This window comes from Lynx canadensis, chromosome C1 (genome assembly GCF_007474595.2).
Source record: "Lynx canadensis isolate LIC74 chromosome C1, mLynCan4.pri.v2, whole genome shotgun sequence".
Taxonomy (NCBI): Eukaryota; Metazoa; Chordata; class Mammalia; order Carnivora; family Felidae; genus Lynx; species Lynx canadensis.
Window position 1 is genome coordinate 74457223 of NC_044310.1, and position 12864 is coordinate 74470086.

At 38.7% G+C, this 12864-nt stretch overlaps 2 long non-coding RNA genes across 2 annotated transcripts in view; one reads left to right on the top strand and one right to left on the bottom strand.

Annotated features, from left to right (window-relative positions):
* Positions 1 to 1711: 1711 nt before the first annotated feature.
* On the bottom strand, positions 1712 to 11931 carry LOC115521225. Its single transcript, XR_003970995.2, has 3 exons — positions 11332 to 11931; positions 9086 to 9172; positions 1712 to 1799 (listed from the first exon to the last, which is right to left on the bottom strand). It is a non-coding gene; the product is annotated as an uncharacterized LOC115521225 (long non-coding RNA).
* Positions 1775 to 12864, top strand: part of LOC116738260 — a 28424-nt gene continuing 17334 nt past the window's right edge. Inside the window, exon 1 of the long non-coding RNA XR_004343978.1 lies at positions 1775 to 1976. This is a non-coding gene — a long non-coding RNA (uncharacterized LOC116738260). The remainder of the gene's footprint in view (positions 1977 to 12864) is intronic.

The window sequence follows — 12864 nt, forward strand, 5'->3', positions numbered from 1 at the left end:
TCTCATCTACTGATGGACACTTGGGCTGCTTCCATAACTTGGCTATTGTAAGTAATGCTGCAATGAACATAGGGGTGCATATATCTTTTCAAATCAGTGTTTTAATATTCTTCAGATAAATACCCAGAAGTCAAACAGCTGGACCATATGGTGTTTCTACTCTTAATTTTTTTTTTTTTGAGGAATCTCCATACTGTTTTCCATAGTAGCTACATCAATCACAATCCCACCCACAGTGTTCACAGGTTCCCTTTGCTTCCACATCTTCTCCAACACTTGTTATTTCCTACCTTTTTGATAATAGTCATTCTGGCAGATGTGAACAATATCTTATTGTGGTTTCGATTTGCATTTTCCTAATAATTAGTGATGTTAAGAATCTTTATCTAATGTTGGAGTCATTGAGCATTTGAGTGACTTTGAGCTTTGAATAATTTTGCTGAAGTATCACATGGTCTCAAAGACCAGACAGCATTAACAAGCTAATTGGGCATTCTCTGGTTTTTTAAGTGAGTGCCAAGGTAGTATACAATGGACTTCTGCTTCAGAAATTTTGTTTAGGGTAATCCTACTGTGGAAATGGAAACTACTTTCCAAGTTTGCTGAGGTAAATGGTCCTTAGCCTTCAGAAAGGACAGGTGGGCAAGTAGATATGGCCATCACTTATTTATTTAGTGTCGAGTACTATTAATACCTATGAAATGTATCCAAAGAAACCTTCACATATGTATGTGCATTTTCTCCTTTAAGGAATGCACTAACTAAAATTAAGAAGACATTGCTGAAATGGGTGTGTTAGTCCTCACAAATTGATACCATCAAAAATCTGGTTATTGTTTTCTCCTTTGTAACCTAAGTTCCAGCTTTGCCCAACACAAAGGACACTCAACAATGAAAATACCATGTAATTCTCACTTAATATTCTGCATTAAATTACCTATGGTTGTTCAACTCTTTAGTCCTTGATATCATTATAAATCTTTTTTTGGGAGACTAATTTTTATAGGAAAACATGTGTGTGTGTGTGTGTGTGTGTGTACACATATTTCAAAAACATTTGATGGAAGAGTTTTTTTATTATTATTTCTTTCTAAACTTCTGCTCATTTCTTCTGGTGATTTGTAATGATAGGTTCATGCTAAATAACATCAGGTATTGCACTATACTATTTATAAGGCATGCTTCCAAATATTTGTGGGTAATTTCTAAAATGGGTTCTGAGCAGAGGATCTTAGAGAGGAAAAAGTATCATTAGTATCCCTCCTCGGCTAATTTAGCCAAGTACATTCCAGAACTCTCCCAATCAGTATATTAAGCAGATGTGGTCTTTGTCCACCTAGTATGTTGTGTTAGACCTTTCAACACTCTGCAGTCTTTTTATCACTCAGCTGCCAAGTTCCCTAGGGTAATCATAGACAGCTTGTCAATTTAATTGCAAAGAAACAGGCTTTCTTGTGACCATTCCAATTTTAGCTGCTACTTTAAATTGTACATGATAGTTCTTCCATGCTGTCTGCCCTTTAAACAGTGTGGATCTCTGCAAGCCTCTTAATGGTGATGGAAAGAAGAGGCAGGGATGAAAATTTGGCTTGCTGATAGAGCCTACAACATGCACTTTATTAAGTTGCTGCTTTAGGAAAGGAAGCTTTTCCTTGAGCCCTGTATGTCGCCATTACATTGCCAACACTAAATTATTTTTTTTCTTTTCAGTGTTCCACTTTCATGCATATTTTCCTCCTTTCTGGGTGATAGAGGATTCATAGGCCATCTGGATTCTGAAACATCTGGACACTGAATTTCTGCAGAGGAGAATCAGAGGAAAGAGACGATCAGTGGTACTGGGTGTCTCCGGAGAGATTTAAATCAACGATGATATTTTGGTTGCTCCCTTTGGAACATTAACACAAAAAGTGAAAGGAAAAAACAACACATCACAGGAACCCAGTGTTCTAAGAACACCAAGAGTGTATAAGAAGGTAGGACTTTTAATATGAATTTAAGTCAATAACTGGATACATCTCTATATGTGATGTCATTTCTAAAATTTCCCCCTATTTTTTCCATTGTTATGCATTTTGGATTTAATGTAGTTAGATATACTTTTAACACTGCTGGGTGTAGATGGCGCATCCTTTGAACCCATTTTACTTTAAGCCATGTATAATTCAATTCAATAAACCCTTATTTATCAAGTTTTATATGTAAAGTCACAAAACTACCATACTAAAAATGCTGAGATGTTCAGCTTGGTAGAAAGACTAGTCGTGAGCACCTCTTGGGTAAATCAAAAAGAGTTACATTTCTAAGATACACAGAAGAAGATTAGAACAAAGAGATAAACAGTGTTTCCTAGGATGGTGGGAGCTGTAAACTTCTGGAGCCAAAAATCAAGAACCAAGGTGATAATATATGAATGAGATAGGGTCTCAGATCTTTAGAACGTTCAAATGGTCTCTTACAAGCTCAGCTTTAGGTATGCATGTGTATACGTGTGTGTGTAAGGATCTGCAACAGGCTTAGAGGCTGCTCTGGAAATGCTCAGGGGACCACCTATTCTAGGCCATCAATCTTGGTGTTATACCATACATAACACGAGTGCACAGTTTCCATACAGTCTAGCCAACCCCAAGCAAGTGCTTACCTATCACCCTCAGGCTTTCCCCACTAATGTAGCCGGGTCCACTCCCTTCCCTGAACTTGAGCTTCAGAACCGGAACAAGGGCCAGTTGCTCAGACTGCTCAGCGAATCTCAGGAAGCAGCCCTTAGACCAGTAGTAAAGCTTCTCCTTTGTGCAAAGGCACTAGATTCAGCTGTCAGGAAGTATGCGGAGATGTATAGATCCTGTGATTTATTCCCCACACTGTTAAAAATTTTTTTTCTTATACTATATTTTCTCTGGTAAATATGTGTGTTCTTAATTGATAGATTTTCTTTGCTGAAAAAACTGAAATTGCTACAAAGCACTCTTTAAAGGACATGAGTTTGAAGCAACTAATCTTCCACAACTTCAGGCAGATTTCCTGAACTATGTGATGCTTTGCCATACTTAAAAAAAAAAACCTGTTTTAAGACATGCCAGTTTAAGTTGATTTCTAGGAATCCAGAACAGTTCAAAAGAAAAAGAATTCAACAGCAAAATTTTAGTAACTATTTTTTTAATTAGGCATGTCTACATTTAAATATAATAACTCTCTGAAATAAGGGACTACAGACATATTCTCTGTTCTCTGCAAGTCCACTGTGCCCTCAATTTCCTCTAACTGCATCTTTGGTGAGCCCCACAATGAAGTACAATATTAGATGTTCACTTGTATGATATCAACCTTGTATGAAGAGGATGAATAAAAAATGAAGTTCTTAGCTGTGATCTATTTCAGATTAGCCATTTTCATTTATAAAACTGTTTATTTTACTTTGTCAGCTTGAAGGTCAATCCAACTTCAAATTGCACCTTGTAGAATTTCAACAAAGATATGAGGCCCATCTCTGCTTCCTTTAAGACTAAAGGGGGAAAGCTGAGTCTTAACACGGGTATTAGGCAGAGCTTTATGAAATGGACCAGATCAACACTGATAGAAAACTCGCAAAGACACTCTACTTTGAAGTCAAAACATCAGGGCCCGGACAAGGTGGCAGATGGCATCAGGATTAACAAGCATTAATTGTGGACATTAACCCACAGCAAGCTATAAGCACAAGTTCAAAGGAACACTTGTCACGCACTAAGGGAGGAATAAACCACAAAAAATTATAACAGCTATCATTTTACGTACAGTGTATCAGGGACTATTCTGTGCATTTAAAATTTTTTTTAATGTTTACTTTTGAGAGAGAGAGAGAGAGAGAGAGAATCCAATGCAGAGAATCCACGCTGTCAGTGCAGAGCCTACATGGGGCTCGAACCCACAAACCCTGAGATCATGACCGAGCCAAAATCAAGAGTCAGACGCTCAACGAACTGAGCCACCCAGGTGCCCCTATTCTGTGCATTTTTAAAATTTTTTTAACATTTATTTATTTTTGAGAGAGACACACACAGAGTATGAGGGGGGTGGGCAGAGAGAGAGGGAGGAGACGCAGAATGTGAAGCAGACTCCAGGCTCTGAGCTGTCAGCACAGAGCCGGATGCAGGGCTTGAACCCACGAGCCGAGCCGTGAGATCATTACCTGAGCCAAAGCTAGACGCTTAACTGACTGAGTCACCCAAGCACCCCATTCTGTGCATTTTAGAACGATCATCTCACATCTCCACACTAAGTCTTTCAGGTAGGTACTGCTGTTATCCCATTGTACAGATGACGAAGCTGAGGGACATGGAGGTTAAGAACCTTGACCAAGATCACACAAGCCAAGTATATGAAGAAACAAGGACTCAAAAACCCAGGCAGAAAGACTCCGATACTCGTATTCTGAATGAGAATGGTATGTGTATATGCAGTGTGAAGAACACTATGAAGGACACAACCCAGTATGCTCAGATACTGATGTACATGAAAGCAGGCCCAGTCCCTCCTACATAGTACCATAAACTCTTACATCATCACACTTTACTATAATGATGCATTTCACGCCTGCCCCACATGATTGTAAGCTTCACTTAGAGACCATGTCCGTTTTCTTCACATTATAAGGTCAGTGCCTAGCATATCACCTTGTCACACTGTAGCCGTTTGATTAATATTTGTAGACTAAATATTCAATAATTAGATCTATTGAATATTTATTGAAATGTGATTTCTTGTGAGTCACTGTCCCTTCCTTAAAGAGGCTATAAATAAGGCCACAGAAGGGTGCCTGTGTTGCTCAATAGTTTAAGCATCTGACTTCGGCTCAGGTCATGATCTCACAGTCCAAGGGTTCGAGCCCCGCATCGGACTCTGTGCTGACAGCTCAGAGCCTGGAGCCTGCTTCGGATTCTGTGTCTCCCTCTCTCTCTGCCCCTCCCCCTCCCAAAAGTAAATAAACATTAAAAAAATTTTAATAAGGCCACAGAGTCCAATAAAAAGAACATGAAATTCAGACACAAATAACTTAGGTTCTGATCTGAACACCACAACATCCGCAGTGCTGTGGTCTTGGACAAACCACTAAACCTCTGAAATCTCAATTTTATCATCTGACCAGGAAGCACAGTAAAAATACGTTTCTTAAGCAAGTTTGGGGTGTCCTACAAACTATCATTATGATAACGACAGGTTCTTCTATTTGGTGATGAAATATCTAAAAAGCCAAATATTTTTTATGGATTCTGGAAACAGGAACACAGAACAGGAAGTCATAAATACCAAATGCTCACTTCACTGAAAAGACCCTGTATCCTCAAACTTAACCTGAATAGGCCTGGCTGCTTTTCTTGTAATATATCCCATCTTGGAACTTGTGCTATAGGAAACAGCAGCCTGGGTATGCCTCTGGGATTAAAGCATTTCTTAAGTGATTCAGATCATCAGAACTTCTGCCCCTTAAAATGGGCTGGCTTTTTAAAAAAAAGTTTTAAGTACCTTGAATTCTTTATCCAGAGCTTAACTCCCCAGAGGCATGTTAGGGCTTTTACTCAAGTAGATCTTCTCAATATTCCAACCATTCTTCCTGAAGATACTGCTTCCTCTTAGGTTGGCTTTTTTTGGGAAGCAGTCTTTTGTCTTCAGTAAGGAAAATAGTTTTGCTTTTTGCTTACATATTTTCCTTTTCCGAAAGGACCAAGCTCAGAAACTACTGTGAGATAAAATCATAGATGCACTATTTCATATGGCCTGAACCCAGATTTATTTTTTTCTTTGATGGGAATTTTAGCAATGCCCATAAAATATATGGCTTTCTTAAATCAGTCAGTCACAAAAAGGAAGTATGCCTGTATTTGGCAAGTGAATTTAAAAGTGGATCCTCATGTTGTAATAATCCCTTTAAATTTTTTTTAATGTTTATTTATTTTGGAGAGAGAGAGACAGAGTGTGAGTGGGGGAGGACAGAGAGAGAGGAAGACACAGAATCTGAAGCAGGCTCCAGGCTCTGAGCTGTCAGCACAGAGCCCAACACGGGGCTCGAACTCACAAACTGCTAGATCATGACCTGAGCCAAAGCCGGACACTTAACCGACTGAGCCACCCAGGTGCCCCTGTAAAATCTCTTTATAAATGGAGTTAGTTATTAAAGTAATTTTACCACTTTAACCTTACTTACACCGGTTTTAGCCCCAGCTGAAAACCACAACTTTTAAAATATTCTTTAAAACCAAATTCCACTATAACAAAAACTATGAATAAGTCTGTTATTAAGTATAATAAAAGCTGACATATTTTTTATGATTATAAGCATTACTAATATAAAAACAGATTTTAAAATTGCAAACACATCTCAAAAAGTGACCTATCCAGGGGTTCTTGACTGTGGTCCATTCATAAAAGTAAGAAAGTCTTTGAATTTGGATAAAAACAAAAATTTCACTTTTATTTCCAGGTCTGATTAAAATGTTACATTTCCTTTCATTACAGATGTTAGGAACCAACCACAATAGTATTAGTAGTACCTGTGATTTTGTCACCAATAAAAAACACAAACATTTTCCAATTATATTATAGTTACTGCAAATATTTCAAAATATCATTTTTATCCATTACTAGAGCATGTTAACTAATTGTTAATAAAAAAGAACCGTATTTCTAGACCACAGCATTTTAATATTTTCTAACTGCGTTTCCGTATAATTAGATTCCTTTGTAACCCTATATAATTTACTTCATGCATTTAAACACTTTGTTCTGAGAGGGAGTCCATACACAGGCTTTACCAAACTGCCAAAGGGCTCTTTGGCACCAAAAGAAGTTATGAACCCCAATTTTAAAAGCCCCATATTTAAATAATTTAGTGTATACTATGGACTGAATTGTGTCCCCCCAAAATTCACATGCTGAAACCCTAACCCCTAATGTGACTGTATTTGGAGATGGGGCCTTTACGGAAGTAACTGAGGTTAAATGAGGTCATAAGAGTAGAGCCTTGGTTCAATAACATTAATATCCTTATAACAAGAGATACCAGGGCTCACTCCTTCTCCCTGCTAGTGAGGACACAGCAAGATGGTAGCCATCTGCAAACCAGAAAGAGAGCTCTTACCAGAACGTCTCATGCTGGCAGCCTAACCTTGGACTTCCAGCCTAGAGAACTGTGAGAAAACAAATTTCTGTCAAGCCACCCAATCTGTAATATTTTGTCATGGCAGCCTGAGCTGACTGATACAGAGTAACATTAGCTATATCCTTTTTGAAGGCTTCCTTACCACTTTCTGTGGTTGCAAACTTGGGTGTTACTGGGGAATTCACCGTACTCCATCAAGATGCAAGCCTCAGAGCCATTTTTAAGGGAAAAGTCCTAGAATTTATTTAAATAGATATCCTAAAAAGGAGCCAATCTATTAGACAATAATACATAACATTTTTAGATACAGCTCTGATTTGTCTCAGAAGTAAATGGCAATTGCTACAACCGCTATCAGATTCCAGATTCTACTTCCATTGGCAACATTATTTTCCCAAGTCCCCTGTGCTCCAACTCCCTTCTGAGACACTCCACTGCTCCTTGGCAGGCCCCCACCTGCCCCACAGGAAACCCCACAATTCACCCAATTAGGCAGCTGGATGTCCCCACTGCAGGTGGCTAATTGTGAAAAGAATTTTTGTTAAGGACCCGTCTTCCTACATCAGCACTACAACCAACTTCAGAAAACACACCATACCATTTCTGGTTAACCTTAAAACAATCACGTGAAAATAGAGGACTGTCAGTAGAGCAATTTTATAAATAGCTAAAATTAAACAGAGCAAGACTGGCAGTGCTAATGCATAAGCAAAGAACTGACTTCCTGCATTTCATTGAGAATTCCTGATAGCAAACTGCAGTATGTTTATTATACATTAATTCAACACAGCATTCAAAATGAATTTATGCCCTGGCTGAAGGGTGCGATATTGAAACTAAATATTATTTATTATCTTAATATTAGTAACCATACTAAAAAAAAATGTGTTAACAATTCAGAGTGTTTAAAAAGCTAAGGATACCATAGCTCTACTTACCAACCAACAGCTCTTGCCTTAATTTATGCAAGTGTAGCCCTATAGCTAAAAGCTTTGTATATTTGTTTCCCCATGGTATTAGTGCTCAAAAATAGGACACTCTTTCAAGGGCACCTTATAAACACAGAACTATAATTTATTTGGCAAATTAAAGCTCATATAAAATGTGCACACAGAGGTACAGATTAACATATTTAATTTCAATATTACCTGCAAACCTATTTTTTCCCATACACTGTTCTAATTAGTCATATAAAATCGAGTCTGTGTATTATAAGCAATTATTTTAGTGGAAATAGAACTGGATCTGAATTAAATATACTGTAAAAAGATAACACTTTTATGGAAATTAATATATCCATTTGTATCTAGAAAAATGTGTTCTAGTTAAATGGCAAGAGAATGTTGAGCATTCCAAACCTGATTGCGATAAAAGTTGAGTTTTTTTATGATTTAATAATACAGAATAATATGCAATCTTGGCATTATACCAATATTTATATTTTGATGATATTTCCAAGTTTCCAAATCCCCAGTAACCATTAGATTCATTTTTGTAGTGGAATTTTTCCTATTAGCAATATTAACTCCCCCTACAGTTGAACATACAAATTGTTTGCGAACATTTTATTTAGTAATTGAGTCTTTTCCTATTTAAGCCTGTCCTGGGAACTACAGTGTTGTAGGTACCAAGCTTCCATTGCATTAACATAGTTGAAAATAGATGTTAATAAAGAATTATGCCTGCAGGTAAATGGAAGCTATAACTTTAGTGGCAGAGGCGTTAAGCTTTCTAAAAGTTGTCATAAACGGACATAAAGGCTTCACCACATAAGGAGATTTTTGAAAAGGACAAATTAAATTGAAGACACCGTGACCTAACACCGGGCATGTGAGTGGAGATGATCTAATGCTCCAGACTATCAGTGGCTCAGATAACCTCCCCAGAGAAAACTTCCCTAAACACCTGATCTCAGAGGGCTCTCCTACCCTAGCCACACCCATTACTTACCTCCCCATCTGGTGTGTTACTTTCACAGGACAAATCAAAGTTGTTCATTTCCTTGTTTACTATTTGTTTTCCCCATTAAAAGAGACTCTGTAAGGATAAAGGCCAATCAAGCATTTAGTGCTTCTCCTGGCACAAAGAGGAGCTTGATTACCATTTTTTGAATGAATGAATGAATGAGTGAATGAATGAATGAACAAATGAGTGAGCTAATGAGATATTTCTTTAAAATATTTCTGTAAGATTATCTAGTATTTGACTGTCAAGTAATCTCATAGTTCTTAAAAGGTCTTTAAACTATTCCCTTTGATTCAGGATTAGCTGCCCATTGTATTCACAAAAACAGGGGCTAGAATTGTGTCCTTCCCCCTTTGAGTACCTTCCCAAGCAGATGATAATCTGCCTTGCAAATTTGCAAATTACAATGCATCTTGTGTGAGGAGAACCCACAGAACTCCCTGAATGATACATGATTGTTTTTCAGCTACCCATCCTGGCCCCAAGTAACTCTTCCTGCAAAATGCCAAGTCCCTCTCCTGTCTCTCTATGCTAACTAAGTCTCATCACTCTCACCTCGTGAATGGTTTCCTGGTTAGGGGCAGTTAAAACTAAGAAGTCCAACTAGCAAAGCACCCTAAGATTCACCATAGTTAACTAATTTTGAACATTGTCACCCTTTGGTCTGCCCAGCTTCTAAAGACTTTCAGAAAAGGCAAGCCCACAACATTTATTATCATGTGTTATAATGTCAAAACATTCTTCCTCCGATATCCCTCAATCCTTAGTAGAGGCTTTTCTTTTTCTTTTTGGATTTTCATTGTAGACGGACTATAGCTTGTCACCACTCGTTAACCATGCCCTGTTCTAACATTACAGCAAAGGACAAACAGGTCTGGCCACCTGGTCTCTTCTGTAGCATTCATTATTTTACATGCCCAGTTGCATTCTTCTTTCCAACTTAAAAAAAGGCTTCTGCAACTCTCAGTCTGGGTACACACCGCCAGCCATACCATACCTGGTTTCTATGACTCCTCTCTAGCTTTTATGAGGTTTTTATCTGTTTTTAAAATAAAATGACTGAAAAATTAAATATTACTCACAATCCCACCTTATTTTGGTCTCAGTCATTGTACCTCAAGAGCCTGTTTTGCAATTCTGCCATTCATTCATCCTGCTTTCTCCCCTTGTATTTAATACACATTTTAAGCAGAAACTTCCATTACCGTCCTTGAAGCCCTTCATTATTCACTTCTTTCCAGCTAAAAGATCTTAATTCATTGCTTTATAGTCTTTTTCTTCTTAGCATTTTGAATGGCTTCCCACTGTTCATGAGTTCAAAATCCTCACGTGGCCCCTTACGCAATCTGGCTCCTACCTTCCCTTCAACTGCATTTCACATCACCCTCCCATGGCACACCATGTTCTTGCCCCACTTGCCCGTGCTCTGTTCAGTGTGCACCTGCCCCTGGCCGCCCCAGGTTGCCTGCTCAGACAATTGCTCTGTATTAGTTGGCTGACTCCTTCCTACTTCTCCTTCAGGTCTCCTTGAAAGCACCACTTTCTGGGGCATCTGGGTGGCTAGTCGGTTGAGTGTTCGACTCGGGTCACGATCCCAGGGTGGTGGGATCAAGCTCTCACTTTGGGCTTGACACTGAGCCCCTGCTTAGGATTCTCTCTCTCTCTCCCTCTGCCCCCCTCCCCCACTGGTACTTGTGCTCTCTGAATGAATGAATGAATGAATGAATGAATTAGTGCCACTTTCTGTGGGAGGCTCACCCTGAGCTGACCGTCTTCCACCAGAGCCCCATGAGGTTTTCCTTCATAGAACTTTGTTATTATTGCAATTATATCTTTAGCTCATTAAGTATGTGTTTAATGCCTGAAGCATGAAGACAGCCCTGGTCCTCTTGTCTCTCTCCAGCCTCACAGCTTTGGCAGTCTCATCCACCTCAGGGTTTTAAACACCATCACCATACTGACAATTCCCAAAACCAGATGCAGGCATACACCCACTCCAGAGTCCTTTCCCAAACTCCGGACTCTCGAATCTAATTTCCTACTTGGCAGTTGGCCTACATATACTTAAAGACAGTATCAAACTTCACACATCTACCTCTGAATTCCAGCCTTCCGCCGAAAACCTGTTCTACCTGCAGCCTTCCCCCATACCCATTGATGGCAACTCCACCCTTCCAGGCGCTCAGGTCAGAGAACCTTGGAGTCCTTCTTCACATGCCCTTCTCTTTTACCTTCATCCAATCTCGGGAAATCCTGTCAGCTATTCCTTCAAAATATGTTCAAATTGTATCCATTTCTCACTACTTCCCCAGGACCTTCCTGGGTCTGAGCCACCTCACCACTCTCCTGAATTAGTGTGTGAGCCTCCTGGCTGGTCTGCCTGAGAACCTTGTCATCCACACTCTGTTTCAACACAACAGCTGCGTGGAACTTCTAAAATTCACGTGAGATTGTGTCACTCTGTTGCTCAAACTCTTGCAATAGCTCCCTACTTCCCTTTAAGGAAGAACCAAAGACATTACAGTGGTCTGTATTGTCTGTCTGACTTCATTTCTTCATTACTCTGCTTCAACCACACGAGCCATTTTGCATTTCCTCAGAGGGACAGGCACATTCCTCCTAAGGATCTGACTGGGCTCTCATCTGGGAATGCCCTTCACCCAGATATCCCCATGGATAAGCCCTCACGTCCTTCCAAATTTATTTTTCTTCTTCTATACTAATTATCACCCTCTAACATCCTATTTAATCTACTTGTTTTTTTACATCTGTTATTTTTTATCAACAAGAGTATCAAACAAGGGTTTTGGTTCTGAAGTCACGGGCTTTGTTGACTGATACATCGCAAGCAGCTGAAACACAGTAGGTTCTCAACTGTTTGTGAGATGAATAGAGAGGAACTTCCTATACAAACTGGACTTACACGTGTTTCAAGGATAAGAGAAACAGTGTGTGAGAGAGTGCTTTGTGGGCCCAGTCCTCTTTGATGAAGACCTCAATCTTTATTCCTTCTACAGAAGTCTGCAGCGTTGTCAATGGTATATTTTTTCCCACATAATCTATTTACATATACCTGTAACAAATACACTATTGTTTCATGTGAGTTTTTAAATAATGAACAGCATCATACAACTGAAAAACAAAAACCCTTTGCAACAAGTAAGGTTCTAAGTGTGTGTGAGATTATTGTTATTTGGGGGTGGGGAATAAGGGACTCTCAAAACAAGTGATGAAATACAGATTTTTGCAGTAACCCTGTACCTTAACTCCAGCATGACCCTTGAATATCCCTCTTCTGAAAATGGAGTGCCCTATGAAAATAGAAATAAATGCAATTTCCTTAAGGTTAAGGCAAAGATTGAGGAAAATAAAATTCACTTTTCTAAGAGATGGTCTATTTGGTTTGTTATTCTCTGTGTGTTCTAAAGGATTCTGGTGGGATTTATATTCAATTTCTGAAAAAAGTGCCGAGAGTTCTGGACTTAAACACATCACAAAAGATATTTTCTCAGTTTTCTAAACATTTGATGCTTAAGTCTACTTCTAATTCCTGACCTCAAAGTTGATGTAACTTATAATTTACATAATATAAATTATATACAATATATATAATTATAATCTAGCATTTACTTGTGTCCGGAACATTTGACTATTTTTAGACTAACTTACTGCATTATTCATCTTTATTATCCACATATAATAATCAGATAACACTACCTTCAATGGTCTCTTGAATGAAAACCATTAATTGGTTCCTTTGAACT